The following is a 24,884-nucleotide window of genomic DNA, read 5'->3' as shown; positions in this document are numbered from 1 at the left end:
TTTCACTTGAAGGGATGTACTTGACGGCTTGCAGCATGGTTTGCAACATCAAAATTGAAAGCAAGTAAAATACGCATCGGCGGCTTCCACATGAAGATACCATTGTCTGGCTGAGTGGGGTCCATAGTCAGGCCTGAAAGGGAAAATCAAGACAAAGAAAACATCAGCTTTTACCTGCTTTGGCCCAGAAGCTACACACACCACACCAAGTCCAACCAGCAGCAGTTGTCACATGATTCAGCTAAACTAGAAAAGGGTAGAAACTGAGGCAGAGGATAGAGACAGCAAGTGAACACTATGACTCATGTAAAAACAAATTTCTGAAGAATCAGTATCTGCTACATTTGAGGAAGAAAAGACAAGACTATAGTAAAACTAATAAACCAGGACCCCAGGCACGCACATGCACACACACCATTTATGCACTGTGCTCATTTCATGTCTGCTACTGAGACAAATACCCTGAACCAAAGCAAAGTAAGGGATAAAAGGTTTGTTTCAGTTCACAATTCCAGATCACAGCCCATCACTGAGAAAAGTCCAGGTAGACCCTCAAGGCGAGTCTGCTTGCTAGTCCATGGAGCATTACCTCAGACCAAGGAACTCACACACAGCCAAAGAGGCTTAGCAGTGACCATGGAAGATGCACAGGACAACGCTCATCTAACTTTCTTATAGTTCAGAACCATTCGCCTATGGAAAGGAGCTGCCCACGATGGTTGGGCCTGCCCACTTCAATTAACAGTCAAAAAATTCCCCTATGGACAGTTCCTCAACTGAGGCTTTTCATCAGATGGCTCTAGGGTGTGTCAAGTTGACAGTTAAGCTAAGTAGAATATACGTGAATGGTACCTATGTTTATAGACAATTGGACTTAACAAATAAAACCTTTTAGTTTGTAATTAACTTCTCCTCAAACATCAAAATATAGATGAAAGAAGAAAAGTATAACAGAAACTCATGGCCAAATAATTTGTGTTTTTCAACTTATTTTATTTTGTCTCAATATCCTATAATATGTGAGTGTGTGTGTGTGTGTGTGTGTGTGTGTGTGTGTGTGTGTGTGTAGTTTGGTACATGATAAGTCGAGATAATTTTATATAAAGCAGCTCATGGATGTGCTTAAAGAAAGGATGAGCTTTACTTTTTTATGAAAAGGGTGTCGTGTTCCAGGGTCTACATTCATTATATGTATATACTCTTATTTTCCACAGCCATCCTCTTAGGCAGGCTTGTCATCCAGATGTAAAAACTGAGGTGCATTAATGAGGTACCGTGATGAGATCATGCAGAATCCCAGAGTCACATAGTTGAAAAAGACACGTCACATAGAGGATGCACTTTTAGTCACATTAGAAACCGCCCCCACTTAAGGCAATGGCCATGTGCCACAAATGCCACATGGGTAGGTTGTAGTCTATATGGAAAGACAGTTGGAAGAGCAATATGTCAAAACATTTTTAAAAAAGACTTAAATATCTTTCCCTTTATACTGTTACATCAGAATTGGCATGGAATCAATCAGCAGGCAGGGTTATACAGTTCCAAAGAAGCACTGTCTGGAGTCTGTATCCTTTGGACTCCACATCCAAGGAGACCTTGATCACCCATGTTTCTCTTTCCCGCCATGAATTTCTGAAGTCAACAAGAAGCTGTTAGGTGGAAGCCCAGTTTGAAAACTCTGTTTCCTCACTCTTTCCCACATTGTGTCCTTAGATTCCACTAAGGCAACAGAAACTACATGAAAAACCAGAGTGGGCAATGACGTCGTGCCAAGAGGCTGGCAGTTACAGCTTGTTCTGATCATTCGGTGGCAACTATGAGAGATACACAGACTTCATAAGGTGACTAACTTGTAGATTTTTTTAATTATTGTGAGTAATATCAAGTGTGTGGTGTCCATACATAAAAGTGTGTTGGACTGCACCCTCACAGCTGAAAGGCCCAAAGCTACTCTGGAGACTCAACAGGAGATCTGAGTAGTTCTGACAGAGATCCCTGATGGCCCAAACAGCTTAAAATATCTCCTTATCTGGCCCCTACTGTGACTGCTGACCCCTGGCCAAAGGACTCACAAAGGGTCTCTTGCTGCAGTTTACAGAATGTTCTGAACTGACTTTGCTGAGAAATTTCTTATTTGTGGAATATCTCTTGATACATCTGTTTTCAGGAATATGAAATTGGTGATTTTATTCTCGACCTGAAGGCAGGAATGTTAATAGAAAGGAAGGAAGGGCTAATAGATTTCAGTTTGCCTGTGTGTGACAGTCCAGGTAAAAAGAGGGACAAGTTCTAAACATCCTCCATAGTTCCTTTCTGAGGAAGAGAACGATGGGGCAGACAAGTCTGAGAAAAGAACCCTACCCATTACTAAAACTACCCACCAAAATTTCTACACTGTTTTGAGGGGATGTGGAGTGTGATAATAAATAAGCAAAATGTCACATAAAAGACAGTCAGTTAAGAATTTTTGTGCTAATGTTACATACACTAAGGATAAGCAGTGTAAAGATATAGTTCCTAAAACCTTGGAGAATCGATAATCACAACCCGACAACTGTTGGCATCATTTTACTTAGACTTTTAAAGCTGGTCAGGCGTGGCTTGCTGACCAGCACATTCTCCTACTGTGAACTAACAGTGACCTCCAGTGGCTGAGGCAGGTAAAAGACAGTCATAAGTTGATGCCTTTTCTAAGTTTCAAATGCCATTTCTACTTATTTAACAAGTATGTACAGAGTGGCATTGTGTTCTTGGTACAATTCTGCATACAGGCAGGTTTTGGAAGGCGTATACTGTGACGTGATGAATGAGAACCCTGTACCAGGTACTTTCTCACTGACCTGAGCCCTGGGTGTCTCAGTGCAGCTTATGAAGATGTACTCCATGCAAGAGTGTACATTTGCAAAGAGGAGGTGCTAATGTGGTGTTATTATATATAGCTTCTTCCTCTTTATTGTAAATCATGTCCTGCCCCTTGGTTAGGGCTTATGGAATCAATATAGGAATGGGCAATAGAACAGCTGGGCACATGATTGGGAGGAAAGTGGTACTTTCTGAAACCTAAAACATTAAGTTAAGCCCAAGAGCACAGGGAAGCAAAAACATGTACCAGTTCTGGTGAAGTCACCAAGGTAAACACTGTGGGCTACCACTGCCTCCCGGTTCCCCATTACTGTGGCTCACCAGTCACCAAGTCACCCACAATTCTCCTTTCTCAGCAGCTGAATTTGGCTGGAATTAGAAGATCAAACCCAGACTGCTGGGATTTGAACTTCTTGTGAGAGCAGTAGTTTAAATGCCCATTCCAGGAATTATTTTTTATTGCTATCTAAAAGGTTTCTATCCATTTATTCATTTATTTTGAAGTTAAAATATAGTAAGATCATTTCCGTCTTCCCTTTCTTCCCTCCAACCCTCCCCATGACCCTCCTTGCTCTCTCTCAAATTCATGGCTTCTGTTTAATTGTTCTCTCTCTCTCTCTCTCTCTCTCTCTCTCTCTCTCTCTCTCGCACACACACACACACACACACACACACACACACACACACACACACACACCTGTGTATTCCTAAATGCATAAATACGTTTTGGTCAGTCCACATAATGTTACTTGTATGTATATGATTTCAGGGCTGACCACTTTGTACTGGAAAACCAATTGGGGGCTCTTCCCTGGGAAGAAGAATCCTGCTCTCAGGATTCCTTATGGTGGCAATGCATTCTCTTTTTCAACGTGTTGCTGCCTTTGTGTGCAGCAAAGCCTCACTATTGTCTATAACCGCAAGAGGACACACTGACATGCTGAAGATGGAAAGAGAAAAATAGAAAGCACGTAATTACTTTTTTCTTTATTTTTGAGAATTTCATACATAAAAACAATGAAATAATATATCTACCCCCATTACCCCCATAACTCCCAACATACCTGCTCCCAACTTCATGTCTTCTTGGTTTGTTTATAGCCAGTAAGTTCAGTTAGTGCTGCCCAAGTGTACATGTGGGTGGAGCCACCTATTGGAGAATAGGAATCCTGCCAGGGACCGCATCCTCAATCCTCAGCAAGTATCCACTGTCACAGTTCCTCAGTAAGAGGTGGGATGGGCTAGAGAGCCCTATGCCATCTATACCATGACTCTGGCTGGCTTGACCTGTCCGTCTTGCACTGGTAACAACAGCAGCTAGGAGCTTGTGACTGTGACAGTCCCATCCTGTCCAGAGGCACTTCACAGCATCCCTCCAGTCCTCTGGCTCAAGTTCTTTTCTCCTCCTCTTGCGCAGTGTTCCCTGGGCCTTGGTGGTGGTGTGTGTGGCAGGACAGGTGATGCAGATGTCCCCTCTAGAGCTGAGCATTCAGCCTTTTGTTCTCAGTTACGCATCTCTCCGTTGACTGGTTTCTCAGACCAAGGTTGAGAGAAGCCCGGGTCTCTCAACACCAGGAGCTGAGCAGGCGTTTAAATTTGGACCCAAACACCAAATTCTTGGCAGTAGCATTGTGCTATGGACTCAGTCAACCCTAGGACTGTTCATCTCTGAACTTCTCGCTGTCTAAGAAATTACATCCATTGCTTCTGAATCTAGCCTCACCCAGAATCCCAACACTTGCTGCCATTTCTTCAATACAAGGTGTCACCACTGTCTGAGGCCTCCATGCTTGGGGATGCCTGGGCTTTTGGTCCGCGTCTTTCTTTTAATTGTCTATAGAGAAAATTAAATATAATGCACACTATACTAGAATAGCAAGAGCTTAGATAATAGATAAATCTTTATAAAAGGGAAGTCTTTGGTTAAATGTCTGAGTCTGGTGAAGGCTGATATGACTCAACATTGATTTTAGTGACAGGTCCACACTATCAGCCAGGCACGAAGCTGGTTAGGGTACTCCACCTGCCCTGAGGCTTACTGACTGACTTAAATGAGATGCTGCCCTCGGAGCCCAAGCTGCTGATGAACACTGGTTAGCCTGTTTTCATCATCTCTGCTGCTGTCCAAGCTGCCATCCACACTGCCACCCTTTATACCTCACCGAAAACTCACTTTGTCATGACACACTTTCTCCATGTTCAATCCAGCTGCTGATTTATGTCCCCTTTGTGCTCAAGTCTGTGGCCTGAATTTTAAGCAGACCTGCTTAATTTTCAGTCATGGAATATGGGGGCCTGTTCTGTCTCTAAATATATACCTGGATAGCTGAGGTTTTGGTCCTCCATGACTTTGTACTCCCAAGTCCCGTGGCTCTTCTCAGTACCATTAGCCTGAACGCAATCACTGGTCAGTAAACAATGAGAATTGCTCATCTTAACATCTGCACTAACACACAGGCAAAGCACAGAACAGAACAGCCTCTCTTTTTATGGCGGAGGCCTTGGGAGTTCCTCTCCAGCTTTATAAAAGCCACATCCTCTGCCCAGGCCAGGAGTAGTCAGCCACTTATGTGGGAGTAACGTAAATTGGAATTTGGCCAAAGAACCCACAGCTCTATCAGCCGGACACAGTGTCTCTCTGCTTTATGTCAGCCATTAAGCAGAGCTGTCCCTGTCTCACACTCCTTCCACGTGGTTCAGTGACTCATTTAGCAGCACGGACTCACGGTGTCGGGGAGAGGGCTCAAGTCCTTCTACGTGCTGTTACATGTGTGGACTCATTTCACACTCATGGCACACAACGCGGTGGGTACAATGACGACCTACCACACAGGAGACGGTAGGGCACAGAGAGGCCAAAAGAAATCGGCCAAGCACAGGTCTGAGGTTTGACTCCGGTCACCTGACAACAGTCCACTCTTTCCTCCACACTTTGTGCAGACTGCGACCCTGGAGCACGCCTTCCCTATTAATTACCACTGTATTAATTAGCCACGCATGATCATCTACCACACACAAACTAGGAGATAAAAGGCAAAGTACACATTATCTCTATGCCATCTCACAAACAGAGAAATGGATGGTGAAGAGCCTGTGTTCCTCTGGACCATGCTAAAGTCATCCGCCCCCTTACTGTCCTCTTCCGGGTTAGATAGCTGACAGTCTATGCTAAGGTTTTTATTATTGCTCTGCTTTTAGCCTATAAGGGTAAGGTCAAGTACAACAGGCTAGTCCGCTTTAAACAACAGGACTTTACCTTCTTACAAGTCACAATCAGGATGTCAGCCGGGTTCACTTCTGCTGAGGCCTCTTCGCTGAGCTCATGGACCACAGCCTCTCAGAGTCTTCACATGATGGTGCCCAAGTTTCCTTTTTTATGAAGATAGTGGTCATTCTTAAGACCCACCCTGATGACCTCATTTTAATTTAAATTACCTCTTTAGTGATGCTTTCTCCAAGCATAGTAATACTGAAGTTGATGTGTGGAGGGATTACAACTCAGTCCATGATACTGTGTCAATACCTACCCCGACAACATTTCCATAAAATGCTTAGACTTCTGTAATGACTACATGCCCCACTCCAACACACAGGCACACTGGGAAGACTTGAAAACCTTTCCCAGCCTGAGACAGAAAAAGAACATAATTATGTACATTGTAAACAAAGCACACAACTGAGATGCTGTAGATGTTCCCTGGGGATAGACAGCCTTTCAGCTAACCGGAATCACGGTTGATAACTGTTTGCATAGGCTAATTTAATATTGGTCTCATTAAACATGTTACATAGATTTGAAACATAGAGGGAAATTTATGTACCAGAAATTAGGATGGACTTCCCCACAAGTACACCACCTAGAAGTAGTAGAAATATGTCAGATAGCTTCTGGAACAGGGTAAGAATAAGTCCTAAAAACAGTGAGAAAAATCAATGTATTTCTGGGGGAAGGTCTCATTATGTCATCCACAGTGTGTCTATTATCTACTGCTGTGAGAGTGAGGGCAGGGATCCTGTAGTACGTTTCACCTGTTTTCATGCAAATAAATAATAAAATTAAACAAGAAAACATGTAACAAAGTGAGTGGTGTTTTATCAACTCCTATGTGTCAAAATAACCCAGTATTTCATGTTTGCCTTCTCAAGAGAGTAGAGTCTTTTCTCTCAACATATGTAATTATATTCAACTAAAAATTAATGCTTTTGAAAAACAAGGCTCCTGTTTCTTTTTTGCATATAACTGGACAATGTTCTCCACCCTGTGGCTATTAAATCCACCCCAGAGCAGCAAATGTGAGTCTTTAAGTGAGCGTCACTGGGGCAATGTCCTGCCCCTGAAGATCCCTATACTGTAGCATAATTCTACAATCTACAATCACATTAACAAGCCCACACTTGCATGGAGTTCTAGTGGTTCACAGTGGACTTGCCACATCACTAAAAAGGGCTAGCAGACCTCAAGAAGGCCACTGTTAAAACTGGATAAACTGAACAGATGCCCACGTTCACCACGGTTGTGAAAGTCCCCAGTTTTCCTGTCGTCATAAGACAACAGTGATATGAGGACAACAGAGGAGGAGAGTAGACCCGTGTCCTCCTGGAGTTACCCCAAAACACCAGCTTATCAATGAGAATGAAACTTCGAGCTGACGACATAGTAAAGACATTTTCTCTCTGAAATTTTATTTTTATCATGATGACACATGTGTTCCTTGGAGAACTTCAAGTTTTTGTAAATAACAAATGTTGAAAATATTAGTATTGTTTCCTTGCTCATGAAATCAAATAACAAAAAAAAAATGCCTACTCAATGAGAAGCCACTGAATAAAAATAATAATTCCTGTGATGTCAGAAACCACTCTAGACTCCAAGGTAGTGTTAAACTAGAACCCACAATGTAGGACAGGCAGGCCCCAAACTATGGAGATCCGCCTGCCTCTGCCTCCCAAATGCTGGCATTAGAGGTGTCCACCACCACCACACCCAAATTTTACTTTTAATTTTAATATTATTACAGTGATCTTGTTTCTACAGATTACTAATAACATCTAAAATGGTATATTTCAAAGAATAACCTCGATAATTATACAGACCAAGGTTTTTAAGATACCTGCTTCTCTGCAAGAGGACAACTCAGAAAAAACTCCTCAGCGAGGGTCATCAGAAACCCGTGAAAGCTCCCACGGGAGTGACACCAGGCGAGCAGCAGCATCGGACACACGGATGGAGCCCCGGCAGCTTCTGTCCTCGGTGGCCACATCAGAATACAGCCATGTTCCTTTCATCCCCAGGGAACGTATTCTAGGGAAGGAGGTAGACCAGGGAACAAACAAGACGAGGGAGAGTGGGCTGGGGAGGAGTGACCGATGCCGCCATCCCCTCCTCGTCTTCTGACACTTCAGCCTAAACTTGTGTGACTACCAGGGAAGAAGAGAACACTGCGGCTAGACACCTTAATTCCCTGGAGAAGGGACCCGGGAATGTGCTGCCATCTGCGAGATAAAACTGTTTGTCCAGGAGCAACTCCTGAGAAAAAGAAAACCAAGTCTCCCTGACATGTCCAGCACATCCCATAAAATGCTTACACCAGGAAAGCGTGTCGTGTTCTAGGTCCTGATGGCAGACGTCCATTGCCTGAAACTGACTTCGCTCACCCTCAGTCTACCAGGGACCTGTCCATTCCTTATCTATTTTGTTTCTTGAAGATTTTTCAACCTTTTTTGGTTTTGTTTTAATCTATATTTTTCAAATTTATTTATTTATTTAAATATAACTTTTTTAAATTAATTTAATTTTACGTATCAGCCACGGATTCTCCTGTCCTACCTCCTCCCACCCCCTCCCCACCCTCCCCCCAATCCTCCCCCCATTCCCACCTCCTCCAAGGCAAGGTCTCCCCTGGGGATTCAGCTCAGACTGGTAGATTCAGTTGAGGCAGGTTCAGTCCCCTCCTCCCTTCACCCAGGCTGAGCAAAGTGTCTCAGCATATGCCCTAGGTTCCAAAAAGCCAGCTCATGCACTAAGGACAGGTCCTGGTCCCACTACCTGGGGGCCTCCCAAACAGTTCAAGCTAATCAACTGTCTCACTTATCCAGAGGGCCTGATCCAGTTCCATGGGGGCTCCTCAGCTATTGGTTCACGGTTCATGTGCTTCCACTAGTTTGGCTATTTGTCCCTGTGCTTTTTCCAACCATGGTCTCAATATCTCTTGCTCATATAATCCCTCCTCTATCCCGCCAATTGGACTCCTGGAGCTCCACTTGGGGCTTGGCCTTGGATCTCTGTATCTGCTTCCATTGGTCACTGGATGAGAGTTCTATCATGACAGTTAGGGTGTTTGGCCATCCTATCACCAGAGTAGGTCAGTTCAGGCTTTCTCTTGACCATTGCCAGTAGTCTATAGTGAAGGTATCTTTGTGGATTTCTGGGGACCTCTCTAGCACTTTGCTTCTTCCTATTTCCATGGGGTCTTCATTTATCATGGTATCTCTTTTCTTGTTCTCCCTCTCTGTTCTTGATCCAGCTGGGATCTCCTGCTCCCCTAAGCTCTCTTTCCCTGGACCCTTGCCCTTCATTACCTCCCCTCATGTCCTGTTTGCTCATGTAGATCTCATCCATTTCTCTGTCGTTGGGAGATCCCTGTGTTTCTTAGGGTCCTCTTTACTAGGTAGCCTCCCTGGAGTTGTGAGTAGCAGTCTAGTCATCCTTGTTCCACATCTAGTATCTTCCTATGAGTGAGTACATACCATGTTTGTCCTTCTGAATCTGGGTTACCTCACTCAGGATGATGTTTTCTAGATCCATCCATTTGCCTGCAAACCTCATGATGTCACTGTTTTTCTCTGCTGAGTAGTACTCCATCGTGTATATGTACATTTTATTTATCCATTCTTCAGTTGAAGGGCATCTAGGTTGTTTCCAGGTTCTGGTTATTACATACAATGCTGCTATGAACATAGCTGAGCATGTGCCCTTGTGGTATGATTAAGCATTCCTTGGGTATATGCCCAAGAGTGGTATAGCTGGGTCTTGGGGGAGATTGTTTCCCAATTTTCTAAGAAAGCACCATATTGATTTCCAAAGTGGCTGTACAAGTTGGCATTCCCACCAACAGTGTAGGAGTGTTCCCTTTGCTCCACATCCTCTCCAACATAAACTGTCATTAGTGTTTTTGATCTTAGCCATTCTGATGGGTGTAAGGTGGTATCTCAGAGTTGTTTTGATTTGCATTTCCCTGATGATTAGGGATGTTGAGCAAGTCCTTAAATGTCTTTCAGACATTTGAGCTTCCTCTGTTGAGAATTCTCTGTTTACTCTATAGTCCATTTCTTAATTAGACTGTTGGGCATTTTGATGTCTAATTTCTTGAGTTCTTTATATATTCTGGATATCAGCCCTCTGTTAGATGTGGGGTTGGTGAAGACCTTTTCCCATTCTGTAGGCTGTCACTTTGTCTTGTTGACCATGTCCTTTGCTCTACAAAAGCTTCTCAGTTTCAAGAGGTCCCATTTATTAATTGTTTCTTTCAGTGTCTGTGCTACTGGTGTTATATTTAGGAAGTGATCTCTGGTGCCAATGCATTCAAGACTACTTCGTACTTCCTCTTCTGTCAGGTTCAGAGTAATTGGATTTATGTTGAATTCTTTTTAAAATTGATTCTTTGGGAGTTTCACATCATGTATCCAATCCCTCTCATTTCCCAGTTCTTCTATATCTGCCTTCACCCTTGTAGTTTTCCCCTCCTCCTGCAAAGAAAAACTAAAAAAGCAATAATAAAAATAAGATAAAAATAGAATAAAACATACAAATAAAACAATTAACAAAGGACAACAACAACAAAAAAAAAGCAAACAAAAAACCGCTTCACTCCTCCATCTTTCCTGCCTCTCCATCACCTCTTCATCTGTCTTGGTGGTGTTGGGAGCTGCTGTGTGTCATGCAGCACACCCTTTTGTCCACACAGCTTTCCTTGCAAATGTTCATTGTGGAATGTGTTGCTGGTCAGTTTCAAGGCCTCTGGCTTCTGGTATGCCATCAATGCTGGACCTTCACCAAAACTCCTCTTGGATATCCTGCTGTTGCTCAGAGTCATAGAGATCCCGTGGCTATGGTTCCATGGGACCAGTCCCTTTCTGAGCTCTGGCAGGTCCCAGATGGGGTAGATGTTGGGGAGTGCCAACTCAAAGCCCTAGATATGTGCATGGGTGGCAGCTGAATTGGTCTGATTAGCCACTGGGACCACACCCCTCAGGTAAGGGGTGGAACCAACTCTCCCACACCCATAATTAGAGGTGGGGCCAGTTTTCCCAAGTGTGTGGGGAGGGCTAGAGGGGCGAGTTTTCTTATGAAGGGCAGGGCCAGCTCTCCCCAGGTCAGTGAGAGGCGAGACTAGCTCAGCATGGCCCTTGTACTTCAATACACGGTTCAACACAAGGTTCTCATGGGCCCCTGCGGTAGCATGGCCAAGAGACGTCAACACAGACCCCAACTGCAGCAGGACCATGGATCTAGACATGGCCATCAGCAGCAGCTTGGGCCCAGATATCACCCAGCTGGGCAGCCCAGACCCTGGGCAGTTGCACAGCCTTTCATGGTAGCAGGAGCCACAGACCTTAACACAGATCCTAGCTGCAGTAGGGCCATGGACCCACACATGGCTCCTGACCACAGCTCAGGCCCAAACATCAGCACATTCCTGGGAGGCAGTGCAGGCCACCCCAATCTGTATTGGCCTGGTGGCAGCATGACCCTCAGACACCAACATGTCTTCAGGTGTCAGCCCAGACCCTGGGAATTTGCATTGCCTTCGGTGGTAACTGGAGCCAAAGACTTTGATGCAGACCCTGACTGGAGTAGGGCCAAGGACCCAGACATGGCCCTTGGCAGCAGCTTGGGCCTGGTCAACACCATGGCCATGGGTGACAGTGTAGGCCACTCAGATTAGCATGGCTCAGGACCCCAACATGGCTACGGGTGACATCCCAGAACCCTAGCATCTGTGTGGCCTTTGGGGGCAACATGGGCCATAGACATTAACACAGACCCTGGCTGTGGCAGGAACATGGACCCAGACATGGTCCTCAGCAGCATCATGGACCTGAATGTCACCACAGGCCACTCAAATGGACACCACCAGGGCTGTAGAGTGGCCCTTGGACACCAACATGGCCCCAGGGAGGGGCCCAGAGTCCAGCATCCTCACAGCCTTCAGTGGTGACAGGAACCATGGACATCCACCCAGACATGGCCCTTGACAACAGCCCAGGACCACACGTCACCATGGGTCAGGGTGACAAGCAGGCCTCCCACATCAGCCCTTTCCTCACTGCCTTCGACTCTTCAGATCCACTTCTCTCCACAGGACAGGACCTATTCTGCTTCTCTCTCTCTCTCTCTCCCACACCCCACCATATATCTGCTTACCAAAAAGATACCTGTGGCTTCTTCTTCCCACCCAGGGCAAATGGCCTGGGTGGGCGTGTGTGTGTCCACCTCCACTTGCCTGGTCCTAATGGGCTCAATTTTTTAGTGTAAGTATGTATACGTGTGTTCATATACTGCAAAGTTGCTGAAATGGAACTTGAAGTTGGGCATGGGTGTATCCCTGTAATCCAGCACTTAGAAGATGGTAGGAGAATCAGAATGTCAGGGCTATTGTGTGCTAAATGAAACCCTGTCTCATAAACAAACAAAAATACAAACTCAGAAAGAAATAGTATTCTTAAAACTCCATTTAAAATGTCAAAGATGGAGGCTGGAGACATGGCTCAGGGGTGAAGAGCACTTGCTGCTCTTGTGGCCAAGATGGGTTTGGTTCTCAGCACCCACTTGGCAGCTCACAATCATCTGTTACTCCAGGTCTAGAAGATCTAACACCATCTTCTGGCCTCCTCTGGTACCATGGTGAGCACACACACATGCGGGCAAGCACTCATGCACACGAAGTAAAAATGCATAAACCATTTGTAAATGTCAACAGGGCTAGACATGGAGGTGCACTTCTTTAATCCCAGCACTCGGGGGGCAGAGGTAGGTGGATCTCTGCAAGTTAGAGGCTAGCCTCATCTATATTACAAGTTCCAGGCTAGCCAGGGCTGCATAGTAAGATTCTGCCTCAAAAACAAATCTCAAAGACATATTAAGGACAATTTTATTAGTAACTTAAATAGACTGTCTATACACAATGTTTAATTGCAATGTACTCCAAAAGTAGGGGTATGCTTGAGATGGTTTTGAAGGAAAGAATCTATCAAAAGATGATACACTGTTGTACAAGGCAATTGCTTAGTTACTGGCCCATGGGTGAGGCACTTGCTTTGTGCTCCTCGCATTTCTAAGTAGAAACATTCCTGGAACAGCACCAGTAGAGTCCCTTTTCTTCCTTCCTCTAAAGAATGACATTGGATAAAAAATTCATCATGTCAACCCAGCCCTTTCCTCTCCTCTCTGGACTCTGCCTTGCTACACACTGGAGGCATCTCCTTCGGTTATTCTGTGCTCAGTGAGGCCGAGTCTACCCTTGAAATACCCACTTGCTGTTTTTCAGAGGTTAGGCTAACTCAGAGAGAAATCATAGCAAATTCACATCTCTACCATCTAAGTTACTTTAGTCAAAATGGCTGTTTTTCCACCAAAATCTGTTTTCCTTGCCCTGTGTACATGAAGATAGACAAAATTTCCCAGCTTACCTTCTATTAGGTTGAGTCATGTGTCTGAGCTCTAGGTCAAAGCATGTAGTTACATTTATGCATATGACCTCTAAAAAAAGTCACATCCCCATTTTCACCTTCCAGCCTGTGCCTTCCCCAGTTTTCAGCAGCAGATTCTGAAGCCCTAGAGGATGAGAGAGCCACTTTGGGAAAGGTTCACTGAATGACTAGTTCAAAGGCTATCAGCTAAACTGGAACAACATTTTTTAAAATTTCTACTAAATGTGTGTGTGTGTGTGTGTGTGTGTGTGTGTGTGTGTGTGTGTGTGTGTGAACAAGTAAAGAGGCCATGGATTTAAGATCCATGGGGGGCATAGGAGGGATTGGAGGATGGAGAGGGAAAAAGAGAAATGGTGTAATTACATTTAAATTTCAAAAAAATATCAAAAACAACTGAAATAAGCTTTTGTTAAGTCTCTGAAAATTTAGATGGAGTATGAATAAAGACAAAAAAATTGAAAACACTGTGGCTAGACCTTCTAATTCCCTGGAAAAGAGACATGGAATGTGCTGCCATCTGTGAGCTAAAACTATTTGTCCAGGAGCAGTTACTGAGAAAAATCAAAGCACATTCTGAAGTCTCCCTAATGTGTCCAGAACATCTCACAAACTGCTTACACCAGGGAAGCACTCATATCCTAGGCCCTCACGACAGACCATCCATTGTCTGCAACTAACATCACTCATTCATAGTCTGTAAGAAAACTCGTTCTTTATCTCGTCTTATTGCTCAAATAATTTCAAAACTATGTATGTCTATATAATACATATGCAAACATAGTATATGTGAATATATCACAATATGCAAATATATCATATATATATAAATATATCACACATATGTAACTATATATGGCAATGTTGTTGAAACTATATTTAGTACAACACAAATATTACAATAAATAAAATCACATTCTCCACAGAGATTGAGACATGTAAGACACCGACGCTCTCTGAATGCTGGCTAGTTCTCAGTTTTCTCTAATGGTGGAAGTGGAAAGAAGGTGGTGCTGACTGAATCCTTAATGCCACAGCCAACAGTGTGCTTATTTGGTATTTAGGTATAACATAGGCGCCTTGGGTGGGATTTAGGTTCTATCAGATGAGCTATGCTACTGGTGAGCTTCGGTAAACTTCATAAACCAGAGTGACCTAAAGCTGGCCTAATGTTTAATGCAAACATTGTTTAAGAAATATATTGTTGCCTCCTCATGGTCAAGAGTGTGTGCTGCTCATGCAGAGGACCTGAGCTCAGTCCCTAGGACCCATGTCCACCCTCTTATAACTTCAACTCTGGGTTCCAGTGCATTTGGCCTCCAAGGACACCTGCATTTGTGTGTGTGTGTGTGTGTGTGTGTGTGTGTGTGTGTGTGTGTGTGTGTGTGTTGGTGCATTCCCTTAGGACTAGCTTACTTTGTGAGCCTCCTTCAGTCTCAATGAGAGGCCCTGTCTCACACAGCAGGGAGGAGCAATGACACCCAAGGCTGACCTCTCACTTCCACATGCATATGCACACACATCCACCTGCACATACATGCACAAGTATTTGTGTGTGTGCATTCACACATGCACACATAGAAATACCATGTGGTTACCTTAGCAAAGTTGACTTCTACTAAATTATATGCTCCATAAGTTTTTATGTGGGCCATATTTCTAACTGTGGAAGACAGTATGTTCTTAAATATTCCTAGAGGGTAAGCTGGTGTCATATATAAGAGATGGCCTGGCCTGGACTTTGGGAATAGTTCAGTGATTGTGTCATGCTCATATGCTGACCCTCTCTCTAAAAGAATGCAATTGAAGTCCTTTGTACAATATAGGGAATGCTTTTCAGTGTTAGGCATTACATAATTCCTGTATAACTATTCCTAGTGAGAGGTAAGACAAAACATGGATTTCAATCTATGTAAGGAACTCTTCTACAGACGTGTTTCTTCTCCCTCAGAACACAGAACCAAATACTCTATTGCTTGTATTTACAATGGAGTAAGGATTGTTTTAACAGTTCAGAAGAAGATCAACCTTTTTTCTAATTCCATGAACATGTACATGCCATTCATTCACACAAAGTAGTAGATCACATCTATTGGTGAGTCCTTTAAAGATTTTACTAGTGCAGTTCAGTCCTATCTTAGTGTTCTGTTGCTATGAAGAGATGCCATGACTATGGCAATTCTTATAAAGGAAGCATTTGATTGGGGCGAGCTTACAGTTCAGAGCTTTAGTCCATTATCCTCATGGGGTGGGGGGAATATGGTAGCAAGCAGGCAGCCAAGAGTTCTACATCTGGATCCACAGGCAACAGGAAGAGAGAGCCACTGGGCCTGGCTTGGGCTTTTGAAAACTCAAAGCCCATTCCCCAGTGATATACATCCTCCAAGGCCATACCTCCTAATCCTTTCAAATAGTGCCATTCCTTATTAGTCTATTGGGGACATTTTCATTCAAACCATCACACCTCCCTTGTGATAAATGGTAAAAGTGGCCATGGGAAGCCAGCAGTGTCTTGGAGAGGGGCAGGTGGAAGCGGGCAGTCACTAAATACATAGGAACCCCAGGTAGAAACAGAGGCAATTACCTTTGAGACTATATCTCCCTGACATATGGATACTCTGAGATGTAATTTGACTCCTGGAAATCTCCCCCAGGATACAAAACTTGGGAACCTGAACCCCAGTAGAATGTGAGCACTGGGTGTTCCATAAGATAGCCATCTGAGCTGGCCTGACTTACAAGAGACTTCCAGCCTCTTAGGTGAAGAGATGAACTATGCAATTGATACCATGTCTGCCCTGGCATTTCTGTCTATGCAGCCAAGATAGTAGTTTAAAAGAAAAGAAATACTTTTGTAATAACTGAATCTTAGTTACTCACTTGAGTGTAATTGGTCCAAGTAAAGAAATCATTATCTAGACCACAAAGTTGTTCTATTATAAATGGTCAAATATACTAGTCCTGTGGATCCCCCTTCCCTCTCTGTCTCTCTCTTCCTCTTCTTCTCTCATCTTCTGCCAATTGTATATGATTTATTTTAGCCACAAAGCTTGCTGAATTTCTTATTTTCAAAAGGTCGTTTTGGTAATAGCTTTATATTTTCCTGTTTTATGCTTCCTGTCTAGGGAAATTTTGCAATTTGCTTATGTTTACTTTTAATCATATTAAACTTAATTGAAACTATTTCTAACTCATTTTCATAGCAGTAGGTACTTCCTTTTCTCACATTAACGATATTTTACAACTAAGTATCTACACTTTCACTTTCCAGTAAAATTCATATAACATCTGGGTTTGGGGAAGTTAGGAAGTTATTTAGCTAATTATGAGAACTGGTTACTTTAGGTGTTCCAATCATCATCCATTGTTTTTCTTTTTCTGTTCTCATGTGCATATATGTGTGTATGTTCATATGTGTATGGGTATGGGGGAAGGTGTGTGCTCACATACTATGAATGCCCAAGGTTAATGTTGTGAATCATTCTAGGTCCTTCCATCTTATTCACTAGAGAAGGGTCTTTCAATCAAACTTAGAACTTGCAGATATGGCTTTTCTTGGTAGCCCCCTTGATCCAGGGATCCTCTTTCGACCTTCTGAGGCTTGAATTAAAGGTGGCCTACCATATCCACCAAGCATCTATATGGATTTTGAGCATCCAAACTCTGGTCCTCATATTTGCAGGGCAAGTCCTATAATTACTATCCATCTCCCAAGCACCTTCCATTAAGGTAGGACCCTATTGCTGAAGACACTACTCACTTCAGACAAAGCGGTTGGAGGAATCAATCTGGAACTGACCGGGAAGCCTCCTCCTTGAGAATTAACCTTCATAGTATCCTAAGGTGCTATATAAGCTGCCAAAGGAGAAAAGCAATCAACAGCCCTAAGTAGCTCTAAAGCCTACAAAACACAGCAATGATCACGCGGCAAGGTATCACCAACAGTACAATAGCAGCACTTACATCCTGGGGATAAGCAACAACTGCCTAATTGGACTTAAGGCCCACTCAATAGGAAGGGATTCATGCATGGAACTACAAACCTAGCCAACTACCTGTGCCGGAAGAAGTCATAGAACCTGGAAGAGAACCTACCAATGCATTTTCCTTAATCAATATAGCTTCTATTTATATCCTAAACACTTACCCTTACACCAAGAGCTAAGTGTGGCTCTCACTCCTAATCAATGGAGCTTCTTTTTGCAACAGATGGGGCTATTATGGAGACATACAGCTCATCAAAATGCAGAGAATAAGTGATCATAGGTGTCCAGCCTCTATTGGTACATCCATAGCCCAACTCCTACATCAAAGACTCAAGGAACATTGTAGATGAGGAGACAGAATGAATGTAAGACCAGAGGACCAGGACACTTGCTATAAGATAGTGCCTTTTAGATATGAGGGATGCCTCACCCATAAAGTCTCAATAAGTTTGGTTGCCTAAACACCTCACAAAGATAGCCCAGTTGATATGCCAACATATATGTAGGAAACTTTATGAGAGCTATAGGCAGTCAGTGGCTGCTGAGAAAGGGAGAATCAGTTTTCTACAGGGATGAAAATTTGATGGGTTATCCAACACAAAACCACGTGGTCAGCCATAAAGACATGTACATACAAGAAACACTAATCCTGACCATATATTATAAGTCATGAGTTGTTTTTAGAATTGTCACTTTGGGGCATAGTAGCATACTCATTTAATCCCAGCACTTGGGAAGCAGAGGCAGGTAGGTCTCTGTGAGATCAAGGCTAGCCTAGTCTATATAGAGAGTTCCAGGCCAGCCAAGGCTACCTAGTGATACCTTGTCTATCTATCACCTCAGGCCCCCAAGCCAGCTGAACCTAAGGCTCTGCAGGTATTATACAAGAAAACAAGCCCTCCCAGAGGAATCTAACAAGTAGCTAGGGTAGGGAATGTTTTTTCTAAACTAAGGCTTAAGGTCATTATCTAACCGAAGTACCTCAACTTCCTACAACCCAGTAAATCTGAGACAAAGGTTAGAAGTGACTAATAAGGAGAAATGAAGAGAAACCCACAATCCACCCAGCTACACACTCTAAGTCAGTCACATACCTGTATTTGGTTTTATTTTTTTTTATTTTTTATTTTTTTTGGTTTTTCGAGACAGGGTTTCTCTGTGTAGCTTTGCGCCTTTCCTGGAACTCACTTGGTAGCCCAGGCTGGCCTCGAACTCACAGAGATCCACCTGGCTCTGCCTCCCGAGTGCTGGGATTAAAGGCGTGCGCCACCACCGCCCGGCTGGTTTTATATTTTTAAATTGTCTCACAATCACTTTTATAGTCAGGAAAAGAGAAAATTTATACATGTGCATATATACACTTAACTACATGCTCTTATTACCTTACTACAAACCCCTTTAGTGTGGGTCCTTGACAACTGTTTGCTTTGACAGCACAGGTATAGCTCCCATCTTACATCACTTCACCCTTTACCATCTTCATTTAATGGTGAGAAGCAGATGTGATACTGACGGTGGGCGTGGCATGAAGCTATAGCTGTAACAGCTGCTGTTTGTCGTGAGGCCACTGTTCTCTGCACTTTAGACAAGTGAGTTTTAGCCTATTTTGTGGGTGTTTTGTCTCTACGTTAGGTGCTCCACAGAAATGCCTTGACTGCTTTTTCTTTTACTGTTTTTGCAAGACTAGAGATTGAATCTAAGGCCTCATGCATGCTAAGCAGGCACTTTATCATTGAGAAACCCACAGATATGTATTTATTTATTCAATACATATTTATTTGTATGTTGTCTTGAGACAGGGTCTCACTGTTGCCCAGGTAGAGTTTTAACCCTCTGTGCAGTCCAGGCATACCTTGAGCTGAATCAGACTCCAGAGCAACTGGGATTACTGGCCTGGGCCGTCAGACCAGTTTCTGTGGAATTATTTTTAAATATTCTCCCTAAAACTTTATAAAAAGTTACTAGTTTTCTTTCTGGTTCTGTGGCAAACACCATAATCAAAAGAAACTATACCGTAATCAAAGGAAACTCAAGGAAGAAAGGGTTCGTTTCATCTTACAGCCCATCATGATGGAAAGTCAGTACATGAACTCAAGGCAGGAACCAGGAAGCAGGACATGAAGCAGAGGCCAGGGATCTTACTAACTTATACCCCATTGCCTTGCCCAGTCTGCTTCCTTATGCAGCCCACATCACCTGCCCATTGGTAGCATCACCCAGAGTAGGCTGGGCCCTCCCACATCAATCATCAATCACGAAAATGCCCCATAGGCTTGCTCATAGGGCAATCTGATAGAGACATTTTCTCAACTGAGGTTCTCTCTTCACAGATGACTCTTGCTTGTGTCAAAATATCCATGCACGTGTGATTGTGTTTTTTGTAAAAGCATAGTAAGAGAAATTGATTATTATTTTAAAGTAACAGTCAATGAATAATGTAAAGATATTTACAACTTTGTATTTTAATCCATTATAAGAAACTTTTCTACTCCATTATCTTCCAATCCATTATAAGAAAGACCAGATATATAGCAAAAAGGCAAATTATCTCCATTTTTTCATGAAACAAACAAAAAACCTGTTTAATCCATTGTATGTCACTTTAAGCTCAATTTAGGAAATTCTGAACAAATTCAGCCCTCAAGAAAAATAAATGGTAAATAAATAAATGTGATGGCCACATTTTCTTTCTATTCCTTTTAACTGATTTCATTTCCTCTTGCTAGTTTTCATTGATCTACCTTCTACTGTAACAGGGCCTCAGACCTTAGTAGGCCCCCATGCCTAAGCACAACTGACTCCATGATGGAAGTACCATTCAGACTGTAAAACTCAGCATGTAGACTGCACCACCTGCCAAACTAAAACAAAGACCTAATCCATCAAATCCATAGTTCTGGAAATGTCTCTAAATGGACTAACCTTGCTTTTTGGCTTCTGTAGTTCTGCTTCTACTAACTGTTCTTGTTAACTGAAGTGTGTCAACCCAGGACATGTCTTTGTGCTTAAAAGCTCAGCCTGAGAAAGGTCTGGGGCTACACTGGATCCTGAACACCCAGTGTCCTCACCAGTCAGCTAATAAAGACTTTCTATTGGCTTAAACTTATGTCCAAGCAGTTGTCTCTGGTGAATACCCCACAGCACTGTGTTTCCCTTTTGGATGCCCATATTAATTGTGTTTGGGGCATAGGTCAGAACACAATATGAAGTCACCGTCTTAAATGACCAAAGTTGTATTTCAGTCTAGACCTGGAAATTAGACTTTTTGACTGGTCAGCTTGGTTTGTTATTGATATACATTAATGCCTTTAGGGGACACACACTCTCAGCAAGCAGAAGTAAGTCGTATATGGACTCATTAAGTGTGGTTAGGGACTTAGATTTTAAGAATTTTATTTCATTTGCTGTGTGAATACTCATGAAAGGAAAAGCTCATAGTCCATTCAGAAGACCCCTGAAGACACTCCTGGGAATAACCAATTGCTTGATTAGCTATTTGGAAGTGGGGCAGAGCCTCTTAGGATAAAAGAAGAAAACAAAAGGAGCCCAAGCTTGAGAACATCAACAGAGATGGTGTCACTTACTGCATGATGAAGACTGGTGTGAGGATGATTTACGTATTCTTTAGAGGGAAGATGCAACCTAAGGTATGTAATGGAAAGCTGTACCTACTAGAGAAACACGGTAGGACTTCCTAAAGATGCCAACATGAAGTCTACCCTGGAAGTCTAAAGTAAAGTTGATGTGCTTAGCTTGTTCTGGTAGAAGCTCTGCCTCAGCCCCTGACATCCATATTGTACATCCAAAGAGTCTGGGATGATTAGGTGGAAGCCCCATCTCTCTCTCTTCCCAGACCCTGCCCCGCAAACCTGCCTCCTCAAAGCCTGCCAAACATTAGTCCCTCCCCTAGAGCTGCCCTCCTGTTCCAGACCCCAGCCCTGAGGAAGTCCACCAAAAGCCAGCTTCTCCTGGGGCTGCTCAAGACCACACCTACAGGTTACTTAAGGCCTGGTAGCCATATTTGCCATGTGACTCTTTCCCTATCTTTCCAAGGGTCACCCAGGATTGCTTTGCTCTGTTCATTAAACCTGAATTTATTAATTCGGCTTGATTGACTTATTACATTGGCAGCAGAGGAACCCAGCAACTGGGCATTCAAAACTTATCAGTGCTATCTTTAATAATACAAATAATAATAATAATAATAATAATAATAACTGATGGGGGAAACTGTCCATCTTTTTTACCACCCCAATGCTCTCCCTAGCGGAACTGAGTAGATGACCTTCCAGTCTTGCTGGAGTCGTCGTTCTCATAGTTTCTTTCAGTCCTTGCACACCCAGGCAAAGAGGAAAGATCCGCTCTTGTATCAATGAGCTGAATGGATGGTTTCCCCCACCACAAATTCCAAGTACCTTCTGCAGTGAGTCAAGTCTGAATAATAACAATGACGGATGGAAGGAAATTGCCCTTACCTTCTGTCATCCACACACCAGCAACAGGAAGGAAATGCAGATACAGTTGCTGTGACCCAATGGAGACAATGAACATTGGCACTGGAAAGAGTTAGGAACTCCATCAATCCCTAAGATTGCAACTGCTTCAGGGAGACTGATCCTACATTGGAGGTGTGTGGGGACTTGCGCAGCGTGTGTGAGGCCCTGGGTTCAAGTCCTAAGATTCCAGGCAGACACGAACAGAACAAAGAAGAGACTGTACTTGGCAAGGGCTATGCCCGGTAGTGTGGAGGTTGCTCTATGAAAGCTTGTAAAAGCTTCTGGAACATGATAAACAAGTGTTATTTTCTTTTCCCCAGTGGCCTTATCATGCCGTGATCAAATCAGGTGCTGGCAATATATTTAGGCTGTTGACATGAGACCAACTGAGGGCAATTACAGCTCAGTAGATGTTTAGGAATTAGTACCGATGGCAAAGTGTGCCAAAAGACTGCTTAGTCTAGCTGCAGTCTTGACCTAAATAGCAAATCAGGCATAGCGCTGGGATTAAAACTCTGACACCCAGGTTTTCAGTGAAAGGGTGTCTCTCTTCATTGTACTTCATGCCTCTTTATCAGCCCTGTGTGGTGAGAATTCACTGTAAAGGGAAAATTATTCTAAGAAACATCTTTCTAAACAGCCAGATAGAAATAGAAATAGATAGGGAGAGGGCCTGGATTCTTTCTCCTCTGGTAATTCTGACAAAGAGTTTGAAGACATTTCAACAGCTATTCTAACAGCTGTCATGCTTGGTGGTCAGTGTGTCAAACTCTTGAGTGTCTGGACTTGTAGACATGCCCTCCCCCATCCCAGCTTACTATCGTACGAGGACAAGCTGACCCTAAGAAGGACACTGAAGAAACACCCAGTTTTTAAACTTACCCAAGGAAAAGCAGGGGCTTAAAACATGAAAAATAATGATAAAAGCACAACCATGTGAACATTTTTTAAAGAAAAAGGAAAAGGATGTATTGTAGTAAAGACATGTTGGTTTTGGCTCAAGTCCCAAATGAATTGCCCTGTTAACTCTATACCTTGCCTCTCAAAACATGTCTGTGACATGAAGTCATTTGGAAAGTTTCTGGTTAATGATAAGAGCAAAGAAACCCAAATGAAATGTCAACAGTTTGTCAAGGCCTGTAACAGAAAGAGGTCGTTTGACAGTCAAAGCAGGGAAAACTAAAAATAGCTGTTTTAGCAGGTTGGTCTCCTGTTCTGAAATGTGAGAGGTTAATAAAAGAAAGAAGGAGGAAGACATACATAGCATCAGTCTCAGGCTCCAGAACTTTTCCAGAGCCTTCCATTTGTGCACAGTGTGCATTATATTGGAAGTCAAAGGAGCTGCTGGACTCTGAACATTCTCCCACTCTTGTTTGCAGAATACATGATCTCAGAGCAGCGAAGCAGGCCACCCTCAGTGGCAAGAAACCAGGACCAGAAAAGGGAAAATGGGGGTCCAAGTGACAGCCTGCGAGCAGGGACGTAGAACTAGCCAGCGGCAAAGGAAGTGAGGTTACAAATCAGAGTCAAATTAAGAACTAAGGTGGGGAAGAAACATCAAAGAGCCTATCAGGCAAACTGCACAGTCTTTAAAACCATAGCCCGGAGCCAGAGTTCTGGAGGGAAAACACCACTCCAGGACACACCAGCTGTATGACCTCAGGGCACCTGCTCACTTCATGTTACCTCTGTGTGTGATGTGAGTGATTAAACCTTCCTCATGAAAGCTTTCTTAGCACCGAAGTCTATGTACCTGCTGAGAACAATGGCACCTGCCTATACTGTCCAGTCCTCAGAAACTCAGCTCCTGGCTCCTATGTATCATTGAACACTTACGATGCCTGCTCTAGGCCAGGCACTGTGGCAGTGGCTTGGACCCTAAGCTCCAGTAAGAAGCCCAGCCTACTATAAGCCAGTTCCTCTGTGAGACTGTCTTCACTAACTGTGTGAAACAGAATCAATCTGGTTTGAACTCGCCTGGTTTTTTTCTATCTATGTATAGAATTATTACTTTCACAGTGTTATTCTGACACATATGTTTTCAGATCTGACAAGCTGACATTCACCATTGATTTGGATTATTATATCTGATGGTAAGTCCTTGATGGGCATGATCACATCAAATTCCTCTGAACACCCAGAAGAGCACAGCACCTAACAAAGACGAGGTGACCATGCCCAGCGAGTCTAACTTAAGGGGGTCTGATTTTCAAAGGTTTTCCTTTTATGATTATGAAAGGTATTGTATTGTTATTGTACTTGGTGTTTTGAATCCTGGTATTTCCCCAGCTAGGAGTGCATGGTATGAGCTCCTCAAGGGAGATCACAGTGAGCTGCAGCTCAGGGCCAGCCATGAAGTCACAAGGGTGAAGTACCCATGTTCTATAGTGTACTGTGGTATTAAACTGTGGCATTCAGTTAGGTTAGGTTTTATCAAATGGCTTTCCATCTTAGTATTTTTCCTTTATGGTAGGTTCATAGGGTAACAACCCCATTATAAGTAGGTCATCTGGACACATAAATGAATAAGTTGACATACTTTAGTTTTTAGATGTTCATTGTTTTTTAGATACCCACCCCCACACACTCTTCTTTCCCTGACTCCTTTTTTTTTTTTTTTTTATCTAGAGCTGAGGACTGAACCCAGGGCCTTGCGCTTGCTAGGCAAGCGCTCTACCACTGAGCTAAATTCCCAACTCCCCTGACCCCTTCTTAATATCTCCCATATGCTTCCACGTGTCCAACACACATTGTCTTTTAGAATTTTTCAAGTCTTAGTAGAAAATGTAATCTCTCCAGTTTTAACAGGAAATGTGTGGTTCAGCATAAT

At 43.3% G+C, this 24,884-nt stretch overlaps 1 long non-coding RNA gene across 2 annotated transcripts; it reads right to left on the bottom strand.

Annotated features, from left to right (window-relative positions):
- On the bottom strand, positions 1-24,667 carry LOC128104665 (uncharacterized). 2 transcript variants are annotated; one of them, XR_008216045.1, is made up of 4 exons: positions 9,445-24,667; positions 6,122-8,167; positions 3,930-4,699; positions 1-133 (listed from the first exon to the last, which is right to left on the bottom strand). It is a non-coding gene; the product is annotated as an uncharacterized LOC128104665 (long non-coding RNA). The 2 variants fall into 2 exon arrangements; XR_008216044.1 differs by having other exon boundaries at positions 3,930-8,167.
- Between the last annotated feature and the right edge of the window lie 217 nt (positions 24,668-24,884).

This window comes from Peromyscus californicus, unplaced genomic scaffold (assembly GCF_007827085.1).
Source record: "Peromyscus californicus insignis strain IS unplaced genomic scaffold, ASM782708v3 Scaffold_8__1_contigs__length_139910024, whole genome shotgun sequence".
NCBI lineage: Eukaryota > Metazoa > Chordata > Mammalia > Rodentia > Cricetidae > Peromyscus > Peromyscus californicus.
Note: the sequence above shows the minus strand (reverse complement) of the source record. Positions and strands in the feature narration are given on the sequence as shown.